The sequence below is a fragment of the Anomaloglossus baeobatrachus genome, chromosome 1 (genome assembly GCF_048569485.1).
Source record: "Anomaloglossus baeobatrachus isolate aAnoBae1 chromosome 1, aAnoBae1.hap1, whole genome shotgun sequence".
Classification (NCBI taxonomy): Eukaryota; Metazoa; Chordata; class Amphibia; order Anura; family Aromobatidae; genus Anomaloglossus; species Anomaloglossus baeobatrachus.
Window position 1 is genome coordinate 83,642,253 of NC_134353.1, and position 8,383 is coordinate 83,650,635.

General features: G+C 46.3%; 1 long non-coding RNA gene across 1 annotated transcript; it reads right to left on the bottom strand.

Moving 5' to 3' along the window:
- Positions 1 to 200: 200 nt before the first annotated feature.
- LOC142288199 (uncharacterized) lies at positions 201 to 776 on the bottom strand. Its single transcript, XR_012749073.1, has 3 exons — positions 699 to 776; positions 436 to 577; positions 201 to 334 (listed from the first exon to the last, which is right to left on the bottom strand). It is a non-coding gene; the product is annotated as an uncharacterized LOC142288199 (long non-coding RNA).
- Positions 777 to 8,383: the final 7,607 nt, after the last annotated feature.

Consider the following 8,383-nt stretch of genomic DNA (forward strand, 5'->3'; position numbering starts at 1 on the left):
GTGTGGTTGATGAAGGCTCTCTTGCCCCTCTTCATCATCAACAGGTGTTTGTGCTGCTACATTTCCTGAAGTTCTGTTGAGGTGAAAGAAAAAATAAAATACAATAAAATACAATGTAATTTATTGTGATGATAACATTATTGTCATAAAACAATTTTAACATACTGTTACATGAATACTTACTCTCTAGTTCTCCGACTTGTGCATAGAAATGACAGCTCATCATAATAGATGAAATTTGTTTTTTTAGGGGAACTGCCACTTTTCATGCCCTCATTCCTTATCTTGTGAAATCTGTCCTTAACTGAACGCCACCTTTTCCGCACATCAAGCTCTATTTTAATTGTGCAATGAAACAAAAAAAAACAAAACTTAAATGAATTTTAATAAGTATAGTAACAGTATAAAAACAACTAATTTAAACAAGAAATATACCAATTTTATGTTGTAAGGCTGCATCAGCCTCATGCCATTGTGGGAACAGTTCAGCACAGATTGTTCCCCAACAGTCCATCCTCTTGTTTTTTTGCATGTAGTCAGGGCATGTGGGATCCCAAAGGCATGGCATGGATTCAACCTGTAACATAATGTTACAAATGTGTAAAGAAGTGATTCCTAAATTTCTAAGATTATAAAGCTTGGCATTATCATTTTAACATTTTTTAAGCAAAATAATGAAAAATAAATCAGGAACTTACCATAGCAATTAATTTTGCAACATCGATCTTCATTCGCTGGAACCAAGCCATTATAAATTTCAGTAGATCAAAGTTTATCTATTATGAGAAATCACAATAGTAGCAGGCACTGAAACATACTCAGCTCTGTATTTATAGTACAAAGGAAGTGATGTAGGTAATGACGTTTGTGCCTGGTTTATTTGCCTACTGCACCTGCGTTTTTGGTTTGGAAAACGCTGGTAAAAAGCATGTAAAACGCACATTAAACGCAGATTATTCACTTCAACATGCGTTTTGCCATTTCTCATTGACTCCAATGTTAAGGAAACGCTGCAGAAATGGCAAAAACAACTGACATGCTGCTTCTTTTTCAGCATGGTTTTTGACCACAAATATGCAAATTAAACGCTGCTGAAAAAAAAGCAAAGTGCAGACAGGATTTCTGCTTTTACCATAGACTTTGCTGGAAATCAAAAACGCATGCCTTTTTGCCCAAAAACGCTGCTGCCAAAAACGCTGCAGAAACGCGGTAAAAAACGCAACGTGCGAACATAGCCTTAAGCTGACTGGCATTTGACTGAATTCGGCTTATCCTACCTGATTTTACCCAAGCATCTGGGAGCTCAAGGCTCCTCCCTGACCACGGTGATAGGACTCCTGATCTTAAGGGTATGTGCGCACGTTGCTTTTTACCTGCTTTTTACCTGCTTTTTTGCTGCTTTTTCTTCTGCGCTGTTTAATGCCAAAATGGATGTGTTCTTCTGTTCAAGCAAAGTCTATGGGAATTTGGGTTTCTTGTTCACACTATGTTGTTCAAAATGCTGCCTTTTTCTGGCAGAACTTTGGTCAAAAACTCAGCTTTGCAGTGCAAAACCCAAATGGCAAAAACAATTGACATGTTGCTTCTTTGAAAAGCTGAGTTTTTGACCAAAGTTCGGCCACAAAAAGGCAGCATTTTGAACAGCATAGTGTGAACAAGAAACCCAAATTCCCATAGACTTTGCTTGAATAGAAGAACACATCCATTTTGGCATTAAACAGCGCAGAAGAAAAAGCAGCAAAAAAGCAGGTAAAAAGCAGGTAAAAAGCAACGTGCGCACATACCCTTAGCCTTGTAAGGAAACTAGACATGGAGCCATTGCACGAGAGTGCGAATGTTATGTGTTGGACTGCAGTATTGCGCTGGGTTGTGCTGGAACTCATTGGACCAGTAAGATGTGAAGCAACCTAGTGGGAGCTGAGGCTGTATCTGAATATGCCTTGTAGAATTGTAGTGTGCAGGAAGATATGTGTCCGCTATCTCAATTGTAAAGTTGTTGCATAAATGACCAGTTTAGTAAAGAGCTGCTCTTTGAAAACAAACTATTGGACTCCTTGTGAGTTGACTCATCATCCGGTCCTGGCCAGTCAACATCAGTGGCAGTATGTGGTTTGCTCTTCACAGGTTTACAGCCCACATGACACCCGACACACTTTACAGATGCTACAAAATAGTCACTGCAGACATAGATTAAGGCGGGCTTTGCACGTTGCGACATCGCAAGCCGATGCTGCAATGTCACACGTGATAGTCTCCGCTCCCGTCGCAGCAGCGATATCTTGTGATTCCTGGCGTAGCGAACATTATTGCTACGCCAGCTTCACATGCACTCACCTGTCCTGCGACGTCACTCTGGCCGGCGTCCCGCCTCCTTCCTAAGGGGACGGGTCGTACAACGTCAGAGCAATGTCACACAGCAGGCGGCCAATCAAAGCGGAGGGGCGGAGATGAGCAGGATGTAAACATCCCACCCACCTTCTTCCTTCCGTATAGCCGCCGGCGGCAGGTAAGGTGATGTTCCTCGCTCCTGCGGCTTCACACCGAGCGATGTGTGCTGCTGCAGGAACGAGGAACAACATCGTACCTGTCGTGGCAGCGTAATTTTGAAAAAGTCGGAGCCTACACCGATGATACGATAACGACGCTTTTGCGATCATTAATCGTATCATCTAGGATTTACACACTACGATGTCGAAAGTGACGCCGGATGTGCGTCACTTTCGATTTGACCCCACCGACATCGCACGTGCAATGTTGCAATGTGCAAAGCCACCCTAATTCTAAGAGGTGCAATTTCTACAATGGGGTCACTGCTGTTGTGAAACTTGGGGACTCTGCACATGACACCCACAAATTATTCTAGCAAAATCTGAGCCCCAAAAGCCAAATAACGCTCCTTCTTGCTCAGCTTTGACCTGAGGCAAACAGTAGTTTCTGATAACACCACATTTGGGAGAAATTGTGCAATAAATTGTGGAGTTCAGTTACACCTATTAACCCCTGTGTAACTGACAAATATCTAGCTAATATAAAACTTTACATTTTTACTACTAAAATGTCATATTTTCTCATTCTAATGTTATACAATTATGTGAAGCACCTGTGGATTCCAAATACTCACTACACTCCTGGATGAATTCCTTAAGCAGTGAAGTTACCAATATGTGGTTACTTCTGGAGTTTCTGCAGATCTGGCACCTCAGGGGCTTGGTGTAATGGGATAGTAGATGGAACTGTGACTACCAAGCTGACCCTAAAGGGCCATTTACACGCAGCAACATCGCTAACAATATATCGTCGGGGTCACGGTGTTTGTGACGCACATCCGGCGTCGTTAGTGACATCGCAGTGTGTGACAGGCTGAAGCGACCTTAAACGATCGCAAAAGAGGCAAAAATCGTTTGTCTGAGAGATGTCGTTTATTTATGAAAAATCGTTGTCTGGTTAGTAGCAATGTTGTTCCTCATTCCTGCGGCATCACACATCGCTATGTGTGACACCGCAGTAACGACGAAAATCTCCTTACCTCCATCCACCGGCAATGAGGAAGGAAGGAGGTGGGCGGCATGTTCCAGCCGCTCATTTCCGCCCCTCTTCTGCTATTGGACGGCTGCCGTGTGACGTCGCTGTGACACCGTATAAACCGCCCCCTTAGAAAGGAGGCGGATCGCTGGCCAGAGCGATGTCGCAGGGAAGGTAAGTCCGTGTGACGGGTGTTAGCGATGTTGTGCGCCACGGGCAGCGATTTGTCCATGACGCACAACCGATGGGGGCGGGTACGCTCGCTAGAGATATCGGTACTGATATCGCAGCGTGTAAAGTACCCTTTAGTCTAGGAGCCCTGCACTGTCCCTTTGTCCGACAGTAGACTTAGGGGCACTTTGCACACTATGACATCGCACGTGCGATGTCGGAGGGGGTCAAATCGAAAGTGACGCACATCCGGCATCGCACTCGACATCGTAGTGTGTAAATCCTAGATGATACGATTAACGAGCGCAAAATCGTCGTAATCGTATCATCGGTGTAGTGTCTGGGAAATCCATAATTACGTTGCAGTGACAAGTACGATGTTGTTCCTCGTTCCTGCGGCAGCACACATCGCTGTGTGTGAAGCCGCATGAGCGAGGAACATCACCTTACCTGTGTCCCGGCTGCAATGAGAAGGAAGGAGGTGGGCAGGATGTTTACGTCCCGCTCATCTCCGCCCCTCCGTTCCTATTGGTCGCCTGCCGTGTGACGTCGCAGTGACGCCGCACAACCCGCCCCCTTAGGAAGGAGGCGGTTCGCCGGCCAGTGTGACGTCGCAGGGCAGGTGAGTGCATGTGAAGCTGCCGTAGCGATAATGTTCGCTACGGCAGCAATCACATGATATCGCACCTGCGACGGGGGCGGGGACTATCGCGCTCGGCATCGCAAGCATCGGCTTGCGATGTCGTTGTGTGCAAAGTGCCCCTTAGAGGTAGTTAGGATCGAGCCACCAGTGTAGCCCTGACCTGTCCAGGCCCTAACAACTAAGTCTCCGCCATCAAGGGGATTGACCCAGACAGAGCCCAACAACTCGTCAACACAGAAACAAACGGGGGTAACAAAAACTTATGCCCACCAATAATGGGCACAATGGAATGATCACAGAGTAAAAAGGTAAGGGTAGGTTATAACAAAACGAGGTAGAAAAAACACTTAACTTGCACTAATAGAAGCAGACAGCACAGCAGCAACCACTACATCCTCTCTGCTCCACACTAGCTCCCAAAGTGAATTGAAAAACCAGCAAGGTCTCCATGAAGCAGAGGGATTAAATACAGCCCAGAAATGCTCAACTGAAGGCAGATGAGTAAATCTGCTGCTGAACCAGGGAAGGAATTAACCCTTATTTGCCCAAAGGAAAAAAATAACATTAAATTGTGCATGGGCTCAGATGGTAATTGAGAACTCAGATCCTGAGACTGTCCTTATACACATGACACTTGGCTAGTGGAGGCCACAATCTATTCAAATGGAATCTGCGTTCTAGTAACCAATTGAGCTCTTTCCCATCTGATCCCTGCCCTGTGCTTAAACAGCAGTGTACAAGTACATATGGAGTACTGTCCATTTTCTCCTATTTCCTCTTGCCCACATTAAGGCAAAAGTAAAATTTTAGCGGAAAACCGTACATTTTTTGTCTTCCCTTATTAATCTTATAAAAATCTGTGCTGTTTATTGGTAAAAATGCTCACCGCACCAATAAATTCATTATGGGGCTTAGTTTTCCAAATTGCATCACATTTGTTTGGTTTTTTTTCCGGCACCTCATGGTCTTTGTGAATGTAACACAATGCCCAAATTCGTGTTCCAAAAATGTAATAGTACTCTTTGCTTCTTGAGTTTTGCCATGGAGTGACAAACTGGTGAATTGTGAGGGAACTGCGAGCGGAGATGTTATAATAGATTGAGAAAGATATGGCGTACGGTATTATCAGGGAAATAAATTGGTAAATGAGAGTTTCTTTTGTGTACTCTTTATTTCTTTAACAATTTTTTCTTTTTATGTGTTTAAGGTTCTGTTTTTGGGAACATTGTAGGACAGCGTTATGGATTACGGCGGACCTTTTTTTGAATGAGGGCTGTAGTCGAGGTGGGTTTTTTCTAGAACCTTATCATTCTCTCTGTTGTCCACACTCCTTTCCCTGAGAGTCACCCTCCTCCTTTTTCTGCCCTGACAGCACAGTACACTAAGCGAGCTCCTCAGGTATGAGTCTTGTCATGATCACCTCCACCCCTGGGGCTTAACATCTATTGACGAGGGTCCGGATTCTGCTTCTTCCAGTCCTGGATCCCACTGACAAAGATTTTTTCCATTGGTATAGATGATTTCCATTTCTTGAGCCTGTGAATCTTTGAAGCAGATGTCTGATACCCAAAGAAGAGAATGTGTGAACAGTTCTATAGACTCGCCCATCTGTTGTTCCCCACAGTCAATGGGGCAGTTGGAGAGCTGTGACGTGGGGGGAAACAAGGCTAAATGGGGTGCCAACTCTGAGGACTGTACTGTGTGTGATGTTAAGGGGGAGAAAGAGAAGGAAAGGCCACTTGATGCAGCTTATTTATGTAATTTTGTCTTTCAGGGTACACTGCTAATTTGACTGTTTTTTTATGCAGAAGATACGACTGTATACAGTTTTAATGTTTTGATCTCCAACAGACCATTATTATGAATGTCCAGAGACCGTGTCTTTTTTTTAAGTTATGTTATCTGTATTATCTACCAGGGCAGTCAACACTCGTTTACCCTAGACCCCTTTTCCCAGAATGGTTAACTCTGGTTATGAGGAGATGTTTAGCATTATTCCACATACTGCTTTTATCTGGTCTCCAGCTGTCACACCACAAACCATACCTGCATTTTTTGGTCACCTGCATTAACTAGCCCCATGTTTGATGTTTAATTTTAGTGCCGTAAGATTCCCAGAATAACGCTAATTGGATCTCCTTGTTGTGTGTTGCCTTTAGCAGTTGGGCTCCCAAATTGGCAAGCATGGAGCTACCATTCACTCATCCACCTCTCTTACTAAATGTGTCTAGCAATAACAGTCTATGAATCCAATATTGCTGCCACCTGACTGTAGCTAAGCAGAAAAGCAGTTTTAGCGGTTGCATGAGGTATGAGGGTTCTCAGCACATCAAGCCTAAACTGGTCACTCACTCACCTCTTAATTCTAACTTAATTCTAAAGCTATGATTTCAGGGCCAGACCCTGTTTGGTGCATGGTCCATGCCTCACTGCTGGGCCAAAACATTATTGGTACTGTGGGGCAATTGATGCCACTGTCCTGGTGTCTGTGTGGCACCCCTGAGGCTTCCGTCGCCACAGAGACATTGCACCTCAGCCAGTGGTGTGATGTCCCATCCTGGCTAAGGATAAGGGTACATACCGGTTCACAGGCAAATTCACACTACACCTATTGTCAGGCATATTTTGGGACCAGGGACAGTGGCAGCTACCCCCGTGCTGTAGTCAGGGGGGCTGTAAGACCCATCTCTTCTCCCATAGGGTGGGGCCTAGCAACAAAGAAAGTGGGAGGAGCCAACTAGAAAGTAAGAGTAGGAACAGGAAGTTCAAGGCAAGTAGTCTGCGTAAGGCAGAGGAGGAGAGTGGTCGTAGGTTGAGACAGTGAAGAGAGAGAAGTTTCCTGGTGGAGATCCTGGGGCCCAGCTAGGCCTAGGTGACACCACAGACAGAGAAGAGAGGATCCCAGGACCACGGAAGACCCTATATGCTGGTGGCCTGCTCCACAGGAAGATCGGGTGGAGGGGTCTGGCTGCATTCGGGGATGGTCCCCAGACAGAGGGAAGAAAGACATTTCCTCAAAGTAACACCGAAGACCCAGGGTGGTTGCAGGCGCCCAGGGCCACCACCTGCCATAGATCCCCTGGGAAGAGGTCAAGATTCCTGTAAGGCAAGTCCTCTTGACCAGATTCTGGGCAGAGGCCGAGACTAGTTCATCTACCAAAGTCGAGGCTAAGAAGTCAGCCAAGGAAAGAGACTCAAAAAGTGGTGCACCGGTATTAACCCTAAGAATTACCTGGGATCGGCGGAGGCACCGGATAGTGAATTCCAGCACTCCAACGGCAACCAGTCTGCTGCAGCCCTGGCAACAGTGAGTAAAGACCTTGAAACTGCAACTCCTGGTGTCGCCTCCCTTTTGTTCTACACCACCATTGCATAGACTTTCATAAGCACCAACGGGGTACCGCTCCACCTGTGGGGAGCAGAACCATCCCAGCTGCCATTACATCAGCCCCGGAGGCCCTATCCAGCAGCGGCGGCTCCATAGCCGCAATCCAAAGGTGGCGTCATGAATCTTCCATAAACGTAATTATAATCACCATCCCCACAGTCGCCATATTAATTGGCCCCGCCACCACTGACTACCTTGGACTAGTCCGGCCTGACACCGGGTCACCCAAAGCCCTGGGGTGGGCGAGTCAAGCTTGACATCACAAACAGGATTTCGTACCCGGACCCACCGGGTACTGTGCGCCTGAAGGAACTATGTGAAAAGACTGTTATTAACTGTGTTTTACTGTGGTGAAAGCAGCCGTCGCCATTAGCCTTGCTGAGTGCAGAAAGAAGGGGGGCGAAAAAGAGCGCGAAGGAAGCCCGCCAGCAGAGCGGAGGTTTGTTAACCCCGTCGCTGCTCAGAAAGAGGAATTGAAAAATGGCGCGGTGAGAGACTGAATGTCTGGCCGAGTGATCTGAGATGCCAGACAGGAACACTGCCAGCATGTATTGGATCATGGGGGCAGGGATGCCAGCCATCGTGGGCTGGGTGCCGGTTTGGCGGACGTGAGCAGGGACCAGGCCGAAAACATGGCAGAACATCTGCAGCCAGGCACC